The 20,774-nt window shown below is 41.4% G+C and overlaps 1 protein-coding gene and 1 long non-coding RNA gene across 5 annotated transcripts in view; one reads left to right on the top strand and one right to left on the bottom strand.

Annotated features, from left to right (window-relative positions):
* Positions 1 to 20,774, bottom strand: part of LOC111265266 (uncharacterized) — a 281,436-nt gene that overhangs the window by 248,996 nt on the left and 11,666 nt on the right. The window contains exons 1-3 of one of the 4 annotated variants that reach the window (XM_086970422.1): positions 16,528 to 16,814; positions 14,379 to 14,467; positions 12,408 to 12,535 (exon numbers count right to left, since the gene is read on the bottom strand). The exons of 2 other annotated variants lie outside the window; for them this stretch is intronic. The gene's annotated coding sequence lies outside the window, so the exon portion shown is untranslated. Of the gene's footprint in view, positions 1 to 12,407; positions 12,536 to 14,378; positions 14,468 to 16,527; positions 16,815 to 20,774 lie in introns of those variants that run through there. One more of the 4 variants, XM_086970425.1, reaches the window with a different exon arrangement.
* LOC147753924 (uncharacterized) overlaps positions 18,516 to 20,774 on the top strand; it is an 8,671-nt gene continuing 6,412 nt past the window's right edge. Inside the window, exon 1 of the long non-coding RNA XR_015312991.1 lies at positions 18,516 to 19,916. This is a non-coding gene — a long non-coding RNA (uncharacterized LOC147753924). The remainder of the gene's footprint in view (positions 19,917 to 20,774) is intronic.

Here is a 20,774-nt window from a genome sequence, read left to right as displayed (position 1 = left end):
TGTTAAATTCAGCGTCGTGTAGATTTGTACTGCCCGTTGTGTGCAGGCAAGATCTGGCATATCACTGCATATAGTTCAATATCAAACTACTTCATGTCGTGAGCGGAAGTGTCCGGTGATATTTCCCGAAGCTGGTAGAAGGAAAAGAAAAAAACTCGCTCGTGTAATCTTGGAGCTGGTGGGTCAATGTGAGGCCTGGAAAAATAAGTATGATGTTTAGGAGTCCACATGCATATATTACATTACATTGGATGTCGGATGGGTCGAGTGTGTCGAAGACGCTTTAGGGTCCCGTCCACTGACGTAACAGTGGCATTCGTAATAGAACTAAAAGAAAATGCGGAAAACACAGAAGACGAGCAGGTAAAGGGGCTTTACGCCAATGCGACTCAAGTGAAATCCAGCTCTGCACACTGTTTCCCTTAGCAGTACACGTGTAGGTTCCTGTCTTCAACAACAGTGAGTCGGCCTGACCACAACATAGCTCTGAGGGCGTGCAGATGAGCCTAACTGAGATGGGAACTGTTGCAGAGTTAGCAACTATGAATCTGCAAAATTCGTATATGCGGTAGGCCACTTCCACCCACAAAAGAAACTCAGCCGGAAACCAACGGAGGCTTGAGGTTCAACGTGCGGGGCGCAATATACAAACCCGAAGACATGAAATCAAAGAGCGCTAAACAGAAAAATACGATGGGCAGCTTAGGAGCAGGCCAAACGCTGATGAAGATCGCATGGCAGGTGCGACAGGCCATGTCATAATGATCCTCTGTTTCTTCATACTCTCTAGTTTGGCTGAAACATCGGGTACAGACAAAGGTGGCATCGGTGCCGAGGTAAAGTTAAGGCAGGAACATAGTTTCCGGACAACAGCGGAAACCTACATAAAAATCTTATCTCTGTGGCGGAAAAGAAACACCACAGCATCTATGGATAAGAACTGCCAAATATGTACAATCATATATAGCAAAGAAAAACCCATCAGAAAGTATACGTTTAGATTTAAAAAAGAATAGTTTTTCCCGCCATGCACAATCTCGCTTTCGGTGTTATATATATATATATATTTGTCAGTATCCGTTGACGCATGTCGGTGGCATACTCGATTTTGCCTTTTATTCTCTTGAATCGTCTTTATTCAATTGTGGCGCTCCAGCTAGTTAACCAACCAACGCCTGTAGTCGAGTTGACTAAAGTAGAGGAGAAGGCGGCTGGCATCCCAACTCGTGGCGTACACTCTATAGCCTTGCACGGCTCGATGGGTTTCGAAGAATTTTAGAATATGCAGAAACACGGGCTAGGCAATACGAAGGTGGGACAAACGGATAGCAAGGGCAAGTGAACAAAGCAGGAAGCAAAAGCAACGGTGAGTGTTTTGTTGTAGCTAGCCGGCCCTTTCGTTCGCTTGCCTAAACTGTCAGATGAGAGGCAATACACAACTATGAGGACCACCAATACAACCACGAACACCATATAGTTGTCCTGGATGCTTGTGCTATTGTTAGCGTCGCAATCAAGACAAGGCGTTCACTTCAAGGCGTAACTTAGATTCTCTGTTATAACTAGTGCCAGCGACGATGTCCTTACCGCTTAACGCTGCATGGAGAAAAACAAATGACAATCGATCAGCAACCGAAAAAACGAAGCAGAAGCGAACACGTGCATTGAACTATTTCGCCTGTCAAAAGACGACCGCTCCAATGGTCAGAGCCCTCTGTTATCTCAATTCGCTTCGTTTGCCGGCTCAGCTCCACACCCCTGACTATTTAACGTTGTCGTAACTTTGACGGGCATTTATGAGCAAACATTTTTTGAAAACACAGAAGCTAAAATGCGTGCAGATCGAGGGTACGCAGACGGAAAACAGATTTTACGATGCACACGTCTCTTCATTTCATACAAAGAATCCAGTGATGCCAAGTAGCCAATGGAACGATGTCTGACGGGGGTTCGAACTGACAATTCCTTTAACCCTGTAATTATATATGTATAGCAACAAATCGATAAAAAATTGTGCCGCTTGTCCCGTCCATTGCGCGACTAGTTAAAGATCTGCAAACCATTTTTATTATCTCATTCTGTTATTCTGTTCATTGCTATCGATACGCGTAATGTGCAATTTTTCATCCGACGAACCGCTGCAAATGTACTTCTCTGCGTAACTTTAGTGTCACGTCGATCCCGCGGGGCTCAAGAAGAAAGTCTGTCAAGGGGGTTTAACCCTCGGCTCTATTTGGCTGCAACCAAAGCATCGCCGGAGGTAAACAGAAGACTGAGTTGACATAAAGGATCGATTTATAATTCGGATGATGGAGTTGTTTAGCGCTTATGTCAGCGGTCATCTCCCGTGAATTCAATTGTAGGTATTTGCATCGAATACATGAAATCGATCATCTATTATCGATCATATATTTTACTTGTAATTACCAATTGTAGGAGTTCATAGTGGAGTGCTTTGAATTTTGGGGTCGAAACTGTGTCAGCATTATGTGGGTCTAGGAATCTGAAAAAAAGTAGGCCGTTTTTAAGACGTATGAATTTAGCAGGCAGATACGTTGCCGTCATCTACCGTCGTGAGGTTGAGGAGACTATAACTTCTGTAACACCTGCTCTCAATGATACGTTACAGCTTCAATGAGCTTCCAAGTTCGTTCGATGTGCTCTTTATGAGGTGTCGAACATGTAACGTACCTCATATGTATATGGTGTATAGCGAAGCGCTTCTATTGATCTACTGTTGCATCGCAACAAAGAGTCAATACAAATGATACAAATACAAAAAAAAAAAAAAAATCGTTATGATTCCGTTAGTCTATTGAATCATATATATATATATATATGTTATGTATTTGATGTATAACATATGTAGCTGAATTAATTCTTATTGCGCATGGGTATCGAGGACGTACGACGAAGCGAGCAATGGATCTTTCGCTGACCCTACGATGTACCTCATGCGGAGGTGCGTCCAGCAAGATAAAATTATACGAGAAAACCCTATTTGCTGTTCAAATCTACCTCAAGGTACGTAACCATTTCTTACTATGTTTAATATTATTATTATGTAAAAAAAAATGAAAGTTTGACTCCCGTTCTGATAGCTACATTATTTAGTGTTGCCAAAGGTAAGTCTGAATGGTATATCCGCCTTTTACTGAAATTAGCGAGTATTATTGACTTTTCAAGGACTTTTTGGCATACAGCTGATTAAAGTACATGTACTAAATTCATGTTTAGATTTTTATGTCCACTGATACTGCCTTACACAGCGGCGTCGCTTCTCTAGTCGCTTGCAACACTTTTATATACATACATATATAATGTAGCTGTTTTTTTCTCTGAGATCAGACTAGTAGACTTATCAATGCTGAAACGTCATAAAATACTTTAAACTCCTATTCACTATAGCGTCAACAGCCGGTTTCCGTTATTATAAGTCAGATATGGACCCGTATTTGAAAGAATTGCCTCTTCCATTGTTCTTCCTCCGATAGCTATCATAGCATAAACAGTGTTGTTATGCCGTTAAGCAACGTACGCCCTTAGAAGCAGCAAAAAACAAAGCGAAGTAAAAAATTAATCTTGACTATGACCATAGTAATGGGCTGGCAAGGGGGTCTTGATAACAGCTTAAAAGTGAGGTAGCCAGACCCAAAAATGTTGCTCTGTTCTTCGTTTTCGACCCAATCACGGTAACAGTAATAAACAAATTAAAACATTATAATTACTAACACCCGTTTCTCACTCTGTGATGTTTTCTCTATATTATGTTACACTATTACGATGAGCTCGTCAGATGTTAGCGATTTCAAGCAACTATGTGGACTATAATGCATAGAGCATTTTGCCTAGGAGCAGATTTGAAAACAAAGTTAGTTTACCCGCTACGTAGCTCGATATATCTTATTTGACACCTAGCCAAAACGGGAAGAGGCATAAATTATCTCCGCTTGACATACTTGTACCTTACAATGTTACAATAGAAGTGCGCTGCATATTTCCGAGCTGCTGTTTCTGGTATTGCTTTGCAAACAAGGGGTAACACGAGGGGGCTGAAGCCACTCTTGACCGCCATTTGCTTTCTCTTCCGGTAGGGACAAACCCAGATCCCCCTTCTTGTTTTCTATATCTAGAGCCGTTCTTGCTACCACCGGCATTGCCACGTGTAGTGGTGGCTAGTCCGATCTGTGCGCCTGATCAATCAGTTTGTTCTTGTTGACCCTTGTTTGCGTGTCTATTCAGCAGGCATAGCTGTCGATAGTTATTGCCCCCGCTGAGCTCTTTGTAGTAAGGCTTCTTTTTTTGCTTTGTTTCGCAAAATGTGTTGTTTTGTTGCCTTCCCCGTCGGCCACATTATTCCTGTGCCATGGTCGGTCATTGCCCACTTTGCTAACCTTCTTCGCCGAGCGAAAGCGTAGAATAAGCTGAGCTTAGCAGGGCGCATGCGAGCGGGGTAGACATGGATGTAACCGCTGCTAATGCAAAACTTCAAAGATTCTAATTCAGCCACAAATAGCAAAATATTCACTTCAAAACGAGATCAAGGATAGTAGCTGCGGGCTTTGGGGGCACGCTAACGGCTAAATTACCACAAACGGTCGATATCCTATAGTATTTTAGTGGAAAAAGTAATTTTCGGGAGACGGAGGGGAGAGGAAAGCCGATATATGGTTTTTAATAGCTACTTTAGTAGCAGATTATTAACATCAATATTCGTGTAATGCGTGTTATTTTTTTATTGAGACTTATAAATGTAAATAGAGAAAGGATATTCGGCAATGCCCGACATGGATTTGCCTATTTGTTGTTCATACACGTTGATAATGCAAGAATTAGTTAAAAAAAAAAAGACGTATCTGAGGTCTGAGGTTTTCTCATCTATTTTTCTAGCTCCGCTCTTCTACGCGTAAACATGAAGACAAATCTTATTCGCTAGTTTTAAATATCTGCAATTCGTTTGATAGCTATTTAGAAATTTGCATTGGTCTACGATTAGGCTTATTACAGTAGCAGGTAATTATCAATCTATGCTGTGAGAACTGAGAGCTACTATTTAACAATGATCTAGTTGCTGATCAGGTCAATCGTACGTTCATAGGCAATCAACTTCACGAAAAGAAAAGCGTCTCGCCCTAACAACTCCTAGGTTTAATAGAATAATAAGAAAGCTCCGAGTTTGAACATTCTCGATGAGGACAGTGAACTTGTCAGAAAAGGGGTATGGAGGAACAAGCTAAGGGTGCGCTGAGGCGCGTCGTTCTACAACAGCACCTATATGCTCCTATAATAGACTCGGACAGATGGTAGACTTACAAAAGGCAACTTTTTCAAGATGACTTTTTCTTCTATTTCCCTAGGGTTTGTCAACGTATGGAAACAAGCGCGAGAAATGCTAACGTTATCAGTTGATAAGCTAAATCCTGACGACGTTTGGTGTCGCCAGCGAATCTTGGGAAGTATACACTACAGCTCCCTAAGGAACTTTTGTACCTTTTACAAACGCTACGGAATTGACAGCTGCACTCACCTATGAGTTGTCACAGAGCGCAGGGTTAGATATTAGAAAGGTGACTTTTGCGCTTTGCACTGCTACAGTAGGAAACATAAACAAGGTAAAAAAAAAAACGGAAGAGATATAGTAACGCGAAAGTTCTGCATGTTCTTGTAGAATATTTTTTTCGAGTTCCGGCGAGTCCCTGGAATTCCTGATAGCGGGTCCTTTCAGACGAACGTGAATCCTGAATGACTGGTTTCCGACAATTAGTTCACCTATGGGCCAGAGAGCCCTTGAATTCATTATCTTATATCATTACCTTAATTAGTCGTATGTTTCGACGCCATGGACAGTAATTTCGATTCAGTCTTTGGGTCGGTTAGCCATGAAACAGGCAACTGAGATTAATATCCGAAATCAGCTTTAAGCACCACTTTCTAGTTTAAGTTGGAAATAATCCATTCTACAAGTTGGCCCCTATGGCGACAGGATGCTGGCGTGATTACGAGGTTCTGAAGCCGCTCATATATCTTCATCTCCTAACTCAGCTTTATATCGTATAAACATGGAGTAGGCATGAAGAAGCTCTCGCTATCAAATCTCGTTGGTGAATGTGGTCGAGATAGCGTATTCAGGGAAATAAAAAGTAACATACCTTCGACTAAGCGTTCCTAGTAAGTAAATAACCGCTGTGTGTCACCAGAAAAACAAATGCCCAGAAATTTATTACGACACGTCGAAGTACAATGAAATGTTCCAAAATTAACCAAATATCAGTTTGCGAAAAGGTGTCCATTGGAAGAGGGAGAAGCCAAGTATGTACCAATATCTCCAACAAAAGTATAATACTGATACAACATGCAATGCTCGACAGGCGTATTTTTCTGGTTCATCATTGTTGTTTGATTCAATAAAACTAATGTTATCAAAATGATTATATATATACATGTATAATAATGTATAAACGTAAGGACTACGTATATAATATATAGCCTTACACGCTGTGATATTATGCGCTTGTAGATGCAATCATGGATCTGTGATGAGCAGGAACTACAGGGAGCTTTCTGAAGGCACGCCTTACACAGTAAACCGATAAAGAAGGAAGCATGGCTCCTGTTATTTCTATTGCGGTGGATAGACAGACGAACGTTTCAGCTCTCAAATGTTGTATAGCTTATAATAAGGAAGTGTTTTGATCCACAATATGGATCCTAAAACAACTGCACTTGTTTCACGAGTTTTTCAATGCATATGGTCCTAGCTATTGTTTTGAACCGAGACGAGAGGGCCACCCGCCACTTAAGGCAAAGCCTTTTTTTCTGGAAAATATTGTTCGTTACTTAACGTTAACGTGACATATTGATATTTATTCTAGATATTCACCTCTCTTGCATAAATGTAAATGAAACGCACCTGATGTCTACAGACATTTTAAGAAATAGATAAATAATGTTTGGGTTTTCGTCCACTAAATCCAAATTTAGATTTGTTTATTTTTTTACTATTTTTTAATCGACTCAGCAGAACTGAGGCAATATTTGTCCTGATTATATACCATTATAAATGAAAGGGCACTCCAGGTCGCCTCAAACCGGTTTGTGCCAAGTCGTTTGTCCTAATGCTTCTCACAATCTTATATGCTGTTTGCACATGTTTACCATTTTCTGATGAAGATCATAGAGCAGCGGAATTCGCGCCTTCTGCTCTAAGATTAACCCTATGGGAAAAGAAAAACAGGTCTTCCTAAACGATATATCGAACTAATTTACTTGAATGACTTATTGCGGATGCACAAAGAACAGACGGCTTGTTGAATTTGTGCAATAAGCTGTTTCAATATGACCAAAAGGCTAGACATAAGCATACTTTTATTTCTAACTGTTTATAACGTTTTTCTTATACATAAGGGAATCTTATACTGAATAGAAGGATACTGGAAACAGGACCCAATTGTTAATTGGGTCCTTGTTTTAAAATCCAAATATTCAGTTTCTGCACCTGGTCGCCACACTGCTACAGTAGCGGAGAGCAAGATCGCTATAAAGAGGCAAATACGTCCTCATTTGTCCCTTTGCGACGCAGGATACACGTATCAGCGCAAGAAGTTGTCTTACCCGCATTTTGACAAAATGTAGCTAGTTTATTTACGGCTGCGAAGCGGATTTATTAAGTATTTGATTCGCGGTCGTAAAATCAAGAAATACTTAATGGCATCATTGGACGGAAGGCCCGGATAGCGGAGTTACAAAATCGAAGACACACTGACTGAAGAAACTGACTACGGCTACATATTGATTGACTTGGGACCAATAATTAAGCAAGCATTTTCGCAATGGGCCAATAAAAAGTGGCCTGCGATAAAATGATTATCAATCGATCTTACTAAGAGAAGTTTTTTTTTACAGCTTACTGCTCAGGGCCCACTTCCTGAAAGCAGTAGTTATCTGCTAATATTATTACTACGTACACGAATCCTAAAACAGGTCTCAGGTTCAGAGTGAGTTGCTAAGTTTCTTCCTCACCATGGGTTATGAAGACAACGTGCATTCAAACGACGATCTTCAACCTAACAACGAAATATATCTATGCTGAATGGGCCGTCGCTGAGCTACTGTAAGGGTTCTATGTTCCTCTACGTCAAAGATGATTCTAGATACAATTTGTGTATTTTCTGCTATATATATATGTAACAGATAAAGGTGGCTTGAAGTGCGATTCTCATACAGCAGGATCGATCGAAATTTTCGCTACGATATCCACATTTCCTTCTTTGCTTTTTTTCGGACCTGAGACTGAAAGTCAGCTTCGTAGATCGATAGGGATTTAGGACCTGCGCTACCCTCATGCTGCACACAGCATGTGTATAATCTCTGGCCAGAGCCGTTGGAGTAGCCATAAGAAACATTCTAGGTAAGCTCTCAGTGATGCTCTGAGCACAAACGCTTGTTAAAACCTCCGGCCAACTCAACCTTCTCCTTCCGCAGCCACACAATCCACCCCCCGATTGCGGCCAGTCATTTCGGTATCGGCCGTTGTTATGGTTTATAGAGACAAGTTATTTAAAGCCTGATGCCTTCGTCCGACTACCAAGCTGCAAGCGTCAGGCACCAGCATTACTGAGTGGCTGGCTTTGTGCACATTTAGCTCGTTGGCTGTATACTATAATATTAAGTGATTAAAACGATGCCACGTTATTTCGAAATTCGACTTTAACGGGTTTCAGATTATTGAATTATTGAGATTCATCAGTGAACCAAATGCATCTTTACAAACCATTTATTTAATAAAAATGGGTTGATTGTCACAAAAATTTGTTTACGGCTAGCGCACATATACACATAAACGAGAAACTAGCGAATATCTATAGCCTTGTTACCGAGTCAAAAAGAAGACACATTTATAGAAAAACAGATGTGTATTTATTCTTTTACGTAATTGCACTACAGCGTGAGCCTGCAAAATTATGCTATCAACTATGTAAAAACTCAATTACGCACATAATATATATATATATTAGTATAATTAAAGTTCGAGCGAAAACTAGCCAAGAGCGCTGTTCCACTTATCTTCATTTCTGTATGTTCTATTCCCTCTACGTCGTAGATCAATACCAGCCTTCATAGGCGTCTCACACATGCGCGTTAACACGTATATGTGATCCGTTTGGGATCAGCTTATGGGCTCTAGGTGGTACGGTCAAAGGGAGCAAACTTCTCTAAAAGTATTTGACAGACATGGATCGGTTACACGCACTTAGTAAGTTCTGTGCATATCATTTGTCCCATCGAGCATATCTAGAAGCTAACCGATTACATCAGCGGGCTGATCTGAATGGCAGGTGAACGACGACAACTTGACACTATTACGCTTACCCCTTGTCGTTCTTGTCTTTGCTGGCCGAGTCGTTATTTGCTCGCTCTGAGCGTGTGCCAGGTATTCATATGTGGGTCTCAGTTCCTAGTCTTTCGTGGCGAACTCAACGCGAGCTATCCTCCTAGGTTTGAGAACGAACCAAGGTAAGACAATAAAGGTGTCTTGCCAAATCTCCGATTTTCTCAGGGCCAAAAAGCTTGGTGGTAGCAACGCCGTTTGGCGCGTAAGGCGTAAGAAGGACAATCACTACTTTGGCCTCACAAGCAAAGGCACCTTGCTGCTACAAGCTCTGCCGAGTCCGGCCTGTTGGTGAAAGCCGCAAGGATGATGGCGTGGTTCGTCGGTGGTGTGGGAGAGTGGTCTCTGTTAGATGCGAGATACTAGACAGAGCAGAGATATACCCCGTGAGGTGAAGTAGGCCCGGGCAAATAAGATGTTTTGCAGCACCAGTTTTTGGGCCTATGCTTCTAAACTGCCACTGGACCACCATTTGCAGGCGGGTGCGCGGGTCCTTAGGGTCTTCGGCCATCCAATTGCCCGGGTCTCTGCAATGGCTGAATCATCAATGAACGCCCCTCTATGTTTGGAGTATGTGAGAGGTGAATTTTATAGCAGGCACAATCAGCAGAAATACTGTGGCAATGATGGCCTTCGTTCATCCTGCTCTGTGCTGCTTCGGCGTGGCCCTGAGTTCTGAGCAGGTGCCTAGGGGCCGACGCCGTCTTCCAAGTTGTCGCTTGAACCCGCTTGAAGAAGTGCGACATGTAAATGACAAAGGATAGGGTCAACGAATTGGAAAAAGAGAGAATGGAAACGTTCAGTTTAATTGTAGGGGTTCAATCCTGCTAAAAAAGGGGTCATGTTGAGCGCAGAAAACAAAGTGAGTTTTTGCGCTATATACCGTCTAGCACCAGATTTTTCTGATCTAACAAAGAGACTAAAAAAGTACTCTGGATATTTGATAGACAAATTGGTCAATGAGAACGAATCCTGTAGAGAGCCAAAAAAATTCCACCTTCTGCGCATATTGAACCACCTTCGATGTGCGTAATTTTCTAAAAGACCTGTCCTTACTTTCATTCTCTTTAACGGATATTTCAGCCATATTGCAGCGAAAAAGGAATCTCGGCGATACTTCAGTGGTAGTAAAGAAATGCTTCTTTTTGGACACAATTTGATGGATGGTAACTAGGAAGTATTACCTAAAACTAACTTTTTACATGAAAATCTGCTGCTACTGTTAGTACTTTCGTTATCAATGAACAGTACTCGTACCCACTGAGAATCCTTGTATAGGCTTTGTCTTTGCGCCACCTCTCGAAGCACTCTTCATATAACGATACATATTAGTGCATACTCATCATTAAAACGTCGTTTACATACGAGCGTCATTGCTAGAGATCGATTGGCATTTCGCGTCTGACCCAAAGTGCTCCACCGTCCAAGCGACGCAATAATGATCCCTACGTCTTAAAATATTATAAAGATTCACGGGACACCTCGTCTCCACCTAGTTGCACTCGTTTGCAAACGGTACCTAAACTTCGAAACGGGTTAGCTGTAACCGTTCTCTGCGGATACGCTAGACAAGATGGCGAGAAGGACGAATCTTAAAGGGTCATCCCCGTTAAATCCTGGCTTCTGCTCCCGAACAGCTTAGGGGAGGCCTCCCTCATGAGAGCCATTTGATGAATAGCGCACAAGTCCTGCAACGGTGGTGGCCTTTGGCGAGTAGCCACTGTTCGCTACATCGAGCAAGCCCAGGAATGTGGTCCAGGTTTCGAGCGGAGACCGCAGAGACATTCGACCTGGAGCTTTTGCACTCCCCCTAAAGGACTTAATGATTCAGACGTGCAACTTCATTTTTCGAAGCTATGCAACCGAATAGCCAGCCGACAGCAGCGAACATATGGCGAACAGGAGCATTAGGTGCCAGGTTGATTTCATCAACCCAGTGACTGATAATCAAGGATCATGCGGACGATGGTAGAGCAACAAAACTTAGAGAATCATCGTCGCAGTTCTAGTTCTGTTCTATTCTATTTAATAGTAGTTATAGTTGTACCAGTGCTAGCCTCTGTGATGGTCTGGTGGATGTCGTATATGGCTGCTTAATTTGGAAGGCTCATTCTGGACTAACCTCGAATTCGGACGTGGATAAACGGTTCGTTTCGTTCGCTAGCGGTCTGATGGAAAACTTTACGGCGCCACTGGACATAAAAATCGAAAGTTTTTAGTAGTAATAGTCCTAGTGAAATACAAAACCTTCAGCTGGAAGGCTGCACTCAGAGACACGCCAAAAAGTTTCTTTCAAAAGGGGAAGGTATATTTAAAAATCTCTGATTTCCTGCTTACGTTCCATTGATAGAAAGGGAGGTGTAAAAAATAGTTGTGCTTCTTTTGCCGAGTAGCTTCCGTACTGACTGGTGGACTAGTATTGCAAAGCGTGTCATTTAAAGCAACACGGAGACCGGAAATAGAACGATAAGAGGAAAACCCCATCCCTTGCTTGTCGTATGACGCGATACATTCATTGGGACTCCTGGCAGAGGACAACGTTTTCGAAAGGCGTCTTAGTTGGTTCAACAGTTGTCTGTCAATGTCTCATCTTAGTGTATTTGCATTGTAGTTGTATTTGTATCCGAAAACAGTCTTACCTATAAGCATTCGTTATGAAATTAACGTCAAATTTGCTGTATGTGTGTGTGTTATAGATTGGCTATTATTACTAGCAATATACCCGAACCCATATCGGATATGGGCGGAACGTAGTACTGAACACTTGTGTTTAACTATGTGTTTATGTCGCTATGTGTTGTTGTTAAATAAAAATAAATGTGTAACATTCTTGATCCATTGCATAAGCGATCTAATAATAATTGCCATAACAACCACTAAAGCTACAAAACTTAAATTTAATCAAACCAAACTTCAAATAGTCAAGCAAAGAGAAAATAAAGATATCGATCGAGATGATTTGCAGGAATATAGCCAAAAAACGAATAAAAATATCTTATTTTAATTATAATCAAAGTACCTTTTAACTGAAGCGCCTATCGAAGTAGTTCTCCAATGCAACCCAGTAGGTCGTGCGGGATCCACGGCCAAAATTGCGTTAATTAGGTTCCCCACACAGGCTTATTAATGGCCATAGACATCAGCGCCCTGTATCACAGCATGAAGAGATGAAAAAAGTATATGACTTTTTGAGTCATTTGGCTTTCAAGGAAACTGATATGTAAGAGAGGAAACTGATATGTAAGAGCTAACTTAAATTATTGCGCCAGATATAAGAGCTCGTGATCACAATTTTGAAATAGTAGACTATAATTTTCAGTCAACATCCGTGGCTGAGCGGCCGACGTATCAAGACCGTAGCCTTCCATGCGTTCGACCATTGGGACCACCGCAGTCATCCCATCCTTCACAAAACTGCCAGTAAGATCTGCTGCTAAAAAAAGAGGACAATGACTCCAATGGCTTTTTCATAGTTGGCAACTGTGATTCTTATTTCACAGTGCATAATCGCCCTTGTTAGCAGAGCTTACTCAGAGATCAAAGGACCGTCGAAATCAAATTGAAGAATCTTACGTTTGTTTAATGGTTACCAGAGGAGGCAATAAATAAATCGAACTAGTCTGCTAAAATGTTTCTAAAAATCTTCCTAAGTTTTAAAATATTGAGACTAGGCTTTACTTGCATACTTAGAAAAAGAGGTGGAGGCTACATTACCGGCAACGGCAAAAGAAATACACACGAATCTTTATGTATCGTTTGATGTGCGGTATAAACTCGATTAGGCCAGAGAGAGGTCAGATCTAAAGGCTCCGAAAAGAACCCTAGGATTTAGTTCAACATACACATATAGACATTTCTACCATTAAGTAAGGCAGTGTTTCACCTTTACAAAATAACCGATTCGTCGTACGACGTACGATGCTATCCTACACAACAACTGAGAAGTTATGACGTTTACTAAGACGACGTAATCGTATTGTATATTCTTGTTCCTTAAAGCTAGCAATTTTATTATAAGCATATTGTAGCTAAACTGTATGCACTCGAAATACTCATCTATGAGTACCGATGCTAGCAACGACTACTACAGACACGCGTAGCCGGATCAACCTACTTTCCCAAACATGTCATATAGATCGCTGAACAGTTTCGTAGGATTTCATCACACTATCGGGGCCAAGTAGAACTTCGCAAGTAGACCCTTTTAATATTTGGAACTTAACTTAAAAGCTTTAGGTCCGATAAACGTGGCCAACAAAGAGCCCTGTAAATGTAGAACGACAAGTTGGCCTGGTCCTACAAAGAGTTTATCCACCTACAAGACAGATTATTACAGAGATACGCGTATAGTGCTCTCTTTCGGTAGGATCTGCTCAGTGCACCAATCTGGGCTGGTTCTATAGTTCTGTTATGGAAAAGCCATATATGTTGTGCTGTATAATGGTGTGCGTCTATGTAGAGCTGTCGACTACGGACCATGTTGAGCTGCTACTAATGTTCCCTATTGGTTCGACCCAACGCAAATGTCTAGATATATATACGTTAGTGATTAGCCGAGAATGATTTATTCTATTTTTAGTTATCTATCTGATGTATTAATACTTTATTTATTTACAATTGTGTTATTGCTTTTATGATATTACGGTATTACTATAGTTATCACACTGCCTATTTCAATATAATTCTACTTTTTTTCCTATTTCAGCATTTTTTTTGCCTAGGTCTTCCTTTCCTTCTACTTTTGCGTACAATATATCAATATATGATACATCAGTGAGCGCTCTCGAATTTTTGCGCTGAAATCACGTTACACCTAGTGTATGTATACTTTAATCCTCAGACCAAATTCGTGGACCAATTGTTTCCGATTTTATCCAAGAACTTGTGAGGGTGTCGTGGTAGTGTGCTTTCTTTTAGCTGTTGTTATTTTAGCTGACGCAGTACAACCTCGCCACATCAATAGGCTCAATGTGTAGAATCCTACGCTTACCTGGTATCGTGCACTGAAAGCTGTACGAATGCTTAATCACGTGCTGTATGTTTAGCTCTGGCCCGAACCATATGCGGAAATCAAGTTGTCTGCGAGAGGGGATAAAATCAAGATGGTTTAGTCGTGATGTTAGGATACGGAACGCTACCCACCGGCGCTACCTACGAAGCAGGCCTAGCACAATTACAGGTTCTACTCGGGTTCAGTAAATTTGTTAGGTTCCCTAAACACTTCGGTGCCTGCCATTTATCGTCCCGATTTCTTTTTTTTACCCTGACCTGTCGACCTTTTCGGTCTAAGGCGACATAGCCGTTGCACGGGGGCATTTCTTTGCCACGCAATAGACTACGGTTGATTCTAGCGTCGCCTGTCCCTTCTGGTTGATTTTGTCGTTCTCGGACTATCCGGACCTTCAGTATCCTATAGCAGCAATCCATGGACCACGAGGTTGAAGCAGCGTAGTGTCGTTAGCTCACAGTGCATGAAGGAACTGGCGCACAATTGGTTCGACTTGTTTTCGATGCTGGACCTGCCGGTTTGCTGGCTGCGTTGTGGCCTAGTGGTTGCGTAGTGGCAGCTCTATCACTAACTAGTCTGCCCGTGTGCGCCCCTATGAGCCTGTTTCTGTGTCAAGCCTGCCTTGTTTCCACCTTGCCGAGATCAACGAAGCTTTAACGAACGAACAGTTCATGGGTGGTACGTGCCGACGGTGCGCCCTAATGGGCTTCTAGCATAAAACTACATGATACCCTTATCATAGACGTAGGCCAGGACGATACCTTCGATCGTAGTAAAATCATGGCCACGCATCAGGCAGCAGATGCTTTTGTGTTGTGAGTGGAAGCCAGGCAGGCAGGCAGACAGGGCACCCGCTGTCCCTTGGCTGGCCGTGCAGCATTTTATTGTTCCGTAGTACAGCAAAACAGGCTTTTGATTGGAGTTGAGAACAGAAAAAGCTATCGAGGGCTATTGGTTTTGATCTAAAACAATATTTAAGTACATATGATATGCTGCCTGTAGCTGTCTGCTTGAGACACTCATGAGAGATGAGTAGTCCAGTCAATTTGGTTAACTTCTTCTCGAAGATTACATTAGACTGCTACAAACGAATCCAGCGGACTTTGAAACTGAAACTGAATAACTTCTAAATCAGCTTTGGCTAGAATGATGACTTTAATTAATAGAAATACTCTCCTTTATTTTTACATTCTTGTGCAAGCGCTGGCAGCTTATGGACAGCCCTATACTTTCCATTCTCCTTTCCACATCTAATTTCTCTATCCACGGCTTCTCGAAATAAATGGATAGCAGAAACGCTTGTCCACCAGTTGCCCTCTTTAGAGCATAGAGGGTCCCGTAATCACACGGACTTATATCAAAAGAATAAGCAAATCGAAGAAAACGTTGGATATTCCAGGAAAAACATTCTCCCAGATAGAACTTGCGTCGTATTTTATAATAAACTTCATCAAAAACTTCGGCGTCTAAAATGTCTATGACCTCTATTAGGTTAAAAGCATCAGCCACCTTTTGATTCCGTTGATATCCTCGGTTAATACGTTACGTTAATTGCGATGAACTTCATTTTCATATCAATTACACATATATATATATATATATATATATATAATATATATGTGTATATAATATATATATATATATGTGTGTATATAGGGTACTCCAAAAATGTATTAGGCTGTTACAAACAGATCGGACAAACTTTGGAACTTAACCATTGAATTGGTCGGACTACAGTGATGATTTTTACGATATGCGAGAGATATTTTCCTTTATGTTTTACATAGAGTTGACATGCTTTCCTACCCGGTTTCCCTTTTAGGTATAGAAAGCCCCGTAGTCGCGCGAGTTTCGTTTTTGAAAAGATAAGCGAGTTAAAGCCACCGTTGGTTATTTCTTTGCTCAATCCAGGACATAAAATATCAAGTAGCAAGAGTGTGTACTTCGGATTGCCGTGCCAGCAGTTTATGAGTGGACTGGGGAACTCGAGATAGCGAGATACATCCACTATTTAATTTTCGGCTAATATTTCATAGTAACAAATGCCCCTTGTGCCCATTGCAATTTATACCATTATCACCCTACATCCGAACTTACTCGATACTACCTATCACTGAACACGATTTCTCACCTGGGCGACGCTATTCTCTCGTTGAATACCTCTCCAGCCGGCAGAAAAAATTGAACCATATTTCGTCTATGGTGACCGTAGATTCTAAGGGGGTTTTTATCAATTAGTTCCGCACATCGTATGTGAAGTACACTTTAGGCATCAAAGTCAATTCATTGGGGATCCGTTCTCTACTGAGTTTCCACATTTTTACTATTTAGGTCAGAATCCTGTAACAGGTTACATGTCAATTCTGACCGACAAAGCCCTTCGACTCTACACTCTTCTTGGAAGCTCAAAACCCTCTCGATTGCGACAGCTAGTTCTTCTCGACATCCCAGCACCTTCTCGCTGGTCCTTAACACCCTACACTCCGTTGTCTCTATTTCAATGCTGTTTCATATTCTGAATCCATTTCTTGTGAAGTAAAAACAAGTACTTTTACTTACACGCTTCTAAAAGACTCAAGTATTTATCAACCGAACTTCGTTCGCTAACCGGCGCGTAATTCAAAAGTTGTTCCGGTGCGCCGGCAAAGTGGGCCGGGTTCGCTTGCAACAGCCTAACATTTATCGCAGCAGTTCATCGGTGTTTTTTTTGGGCATTTATGGAAGGCAGTAAATAAAACCAAAAGCAAACAGTAGTAAATTTAATTTTTATGTTCGTTGCTGCTTTTTAAGTTGCACGTGCCAGTTCTTGATTTAGTTTACTAGCGGCCTTTTGTCCGGCCTTGTTCTGGTCATCACGATACACGGAGCATCAACCAGCCGTGAAACTACTAACAACAACATGGCTAATTAACTCTTATTAAGCGGTACACTGTCTGCGCACTATTTAGAGTACAAGGAGATAGTACTTAATGTATTTTGTTATGCAGCTACATGATTTGTGATAACAGCACTGCAATTGTGATAAATTAGGTTTCATCGACAAGGCTCGTTTTTAAGGATCCTTGTCCAAATCGTTCGAAAGATGAGTGTAATTGTATAACAAATTTGCTGAACATAACTATTTCGACTGAAAGGTAATAGAATTGGTAACTATGGGAAAAACGGTCGTCCGGAAGTGTAGGAGCAGTCTGTTGTTGGAAGCTTTTAGTAAAACCCCTGTAAAGGGTGGCATCGTCGATATGCAGGATCGAACTGGAACTTCCCGACTCTAACCAAATCCGCAAAACGTTTTGAACCACTAACTCTTGTTGGAAAATTACTGCTCACTAGAATTTAGTAGAATTCCCAAATCTGGCATGAAGTCATACATGACGAAGGAAAGGACACAGAATAACAACGATGAGAGCTTCCATGGAACACTCGATGAAGTCATGATGGTGTATGTACCAACAACAAACAATTATACAGCTCACTTATTTGCTAGCTATTTTCGTTCAGTGAACGACGAACGCAGTTTAAATAAATGATTATAACTTCTTTTCAGCTAACTTATACTCGCTATGCTTTAATAATTACTTTTTACAAATACTGGGACAGCTGGCTACATCGTGTCCATGAACACAGGCTCGTGTAATCACGTATCAAAAGGTAAAGATCGAGGTCACTATGTCAGAGTAAGGCTTGTTGACCGGCAGACGACGCTGATGTGACCTCATTATATCATTTCATTGAGGTTAAGAAGAAAAAACTCCAGCTGAAATCGTCCACTAAACGATCACGAATTCCCGAGTGAAATACGAGTGAAACAACGGGTTGATGACAGTTCTCCTCTATTACCGTAGTGTATGTGAACGATCCTGAGATGATGAAAACGCCTGGCCAACAACTTTTACCCAGATTACGTCCCTGCTAAAATCATAATTTACCCAGTAGCAAAAATCTAATGAATTATTGTACCACTGTAAATTAAACAATTATAGAGATATTTAGATAGTAGTACCGGTCTACGAAGCCATCAAATTTGCTCCCTTCATCGATTTCCATCGAGTCCCAATTTAGTTTATGCAAACGTTATTGACTTACAACTTTTCTCAAATAAAAACAAAGTGGTAAAGCCTTTCCTAGGAATAAATTAGTTCGATGTAGTGGATCACAGGTCTTTGTTCGTGATTACCGCATTTAGCACGACAGAGTTCGACATAGATGTAAAGCTTGCGTTCAATCGCCTTCCAACCGATAATCAGCCAGGTTGTTGTCGTTGAAAATCGAACGAAGATAGATGTCTATCGGAGTCTTTCTTTACCATCCGCTGACTTTCACCCAGGGCTTGTGGCAAGAAAGAAAAAAGGCGCATTTCTAAAACGGTTAAGGGAGATTTTGTCGTTATTCCTTTACTGTACTATTCATAAGAACATACAATTCCGAGCTTCCACAATGCAACAAACGCACTGTTGTGAGCTGCGGTTACAGATAAAGATGGAATTATTTATTTTTTAAAAAACGCTAGGTATTTACGTTTCCTAATAGCTTTTCCGTTTAGAAGTAAGTCGTATAAACCAAACGACTAAAACGTTCATCAAAGGAGGACGAAAACCGCTGACGTGAGAATCGTCATCCGAGTATCGGGATCAGCCCAATTTCGTGTCATACGTTAGAGTTATCTGACGCCAGCAACCTTCTGCTATCTGAAATCATTGGCAATTTAGCGCTGTTGCGTTTTCGATGACACACAGCGCTGGCCCACGATTTTAATAGTAACGAGCCGCTTTATAGTCAGAATAACATGGCTACTGCAGATTGTTCCTGAGGCACACCGGGGCTCTCGCTTATTTCGAAAGTCTGTTTCATCCGCCCATTGGTTCCGCCCTTGTTTATCCCTGATTTTGTGTACTTCACACAGCCAACAGACGACAAAAGAGTACGTACCCCCCTGCCTCACTGCTTCTCTTTTTGAAAACATCCCCTTATCGATGTTCGACGAGCACACAGCCAGCCAATTGGCCGTCTGCAGCTACATAATTCTGACCGGTTTGTCGTAGGCAAGCAGCATTCCTCAGCCTGCCCGGATGCTGCGGCGGTTAGCTTCGTAATAGTTTTGGTTTAGGGTTTGCGTCCCTTAGAGCGGCAGAAGTCGAACTGTAATCGAGTTAACCGAGTGCCTGCCGGTGGTCGGGCAGTACCAACTCAACTGGAAGAATGTCGGGATTTTGCCAAAGGTTCCGTTAGATGAAAGCCTGTCGTCGTTGCCAGACGACAATGATACTACAAACGACTGCGTAAAAAAGTACTAAGCCGTGACTGAGTGAACAGAGTGGCGCCTGCCCTTTACATCTCTTGTTTGTACTTCTAGCTCTATTTCTTACCGCAGTCTGTTCTTGCTGTTATTGCGGTTGTTGTGCTAGCGTCTGCTAGCAGAAATCTTTCTCTAAAATTCGTCTGGCGCGGGGATCAAGAGACCGGAAGAAACTTGGCAGCAGACGGCGCGGAACGCTATATTAGCCTTTTGAAGAAAGACATTCAGTAAGTGGTGTTCATGATATGTGGCAAGGAGGAATGAACATATGAAGTATAGGAAGAGGAGAAACGAAAAGAGGATTCAAATTTAATGAGTGTTGCTTAAGTTAGTACGCTTGAAGTAAGGTAGATTGGTAGAGTACGGTATTTTTACATATATTACATTGTCTATTCGATCTTAAACAGATGCCTTTAACATAGTATGAGTTGACATAAAAAATGACGCGACATATTCAGTTATATTATGATAAACCGTACAAAAGCAGCCGTAATCATTCTTAATTTTCGCACGTCTGTTTCTGTGTTCGTTCTCTGTAACAATCACAAAATACAAGGCGTGCCTGACGCATTAATCGTGATACAATTTAGCGGCATTCGACGATGTAGATTTCAAAATTCACTCCTGACCTGCTATGTAACGTATTATCAAAAGGTAACTGGTTTGAAACCGATCACCAATGAACAGATGGGATCAGGCCATCCTAAACACATGTACAATTTTACAAGAACTTTTAATGGCCAGACAGTAGAACAGAAGTATGTACTATATATACGATACCATCGCGAACGAAATGAGCAGAAGTTAATGTATTTTTCATCTGACGATGTACATGCCAAGATTTCTTAGCATCCGTATGAGGGCTTTCAGAAGCTAAATTGAAGGAAGTCTGCCACGACACGTTTGAGTGGCAGGTCTTTTAGATAAGTCGATAGCTGATATTTGAAAAAGGAAAAGAATGAGCCTTTTCTTGCGCCGTGTACAATTAAGCCATGTGTATTTGTTTTTACCATAGGTACAAAATCATGACATAGACATTTTAACTTGAGAATTTCAAACTAAAATTAATATAAAAAATCTATATT

The sequence above is a fragment of the Varroa jacobsoni genome, unplaced genomic scaffold, assembly GCF_002532875.2.
Source record: "Varroa jacobsoni isolate VJ856 unplaced genomic scaffold, vjacob_1.0 scaffold_102, whole genome shotgun sequence".
Lineage (NCBI taxonomy): Eukaryota > Metazoa > Arthropoda > Arachnida > Mesostigmata > Varroidae > Varroa > Varroa jacobsoni.
This window is presented reverse-complemented; position numbering and strand designations above follow the sequence as displayed.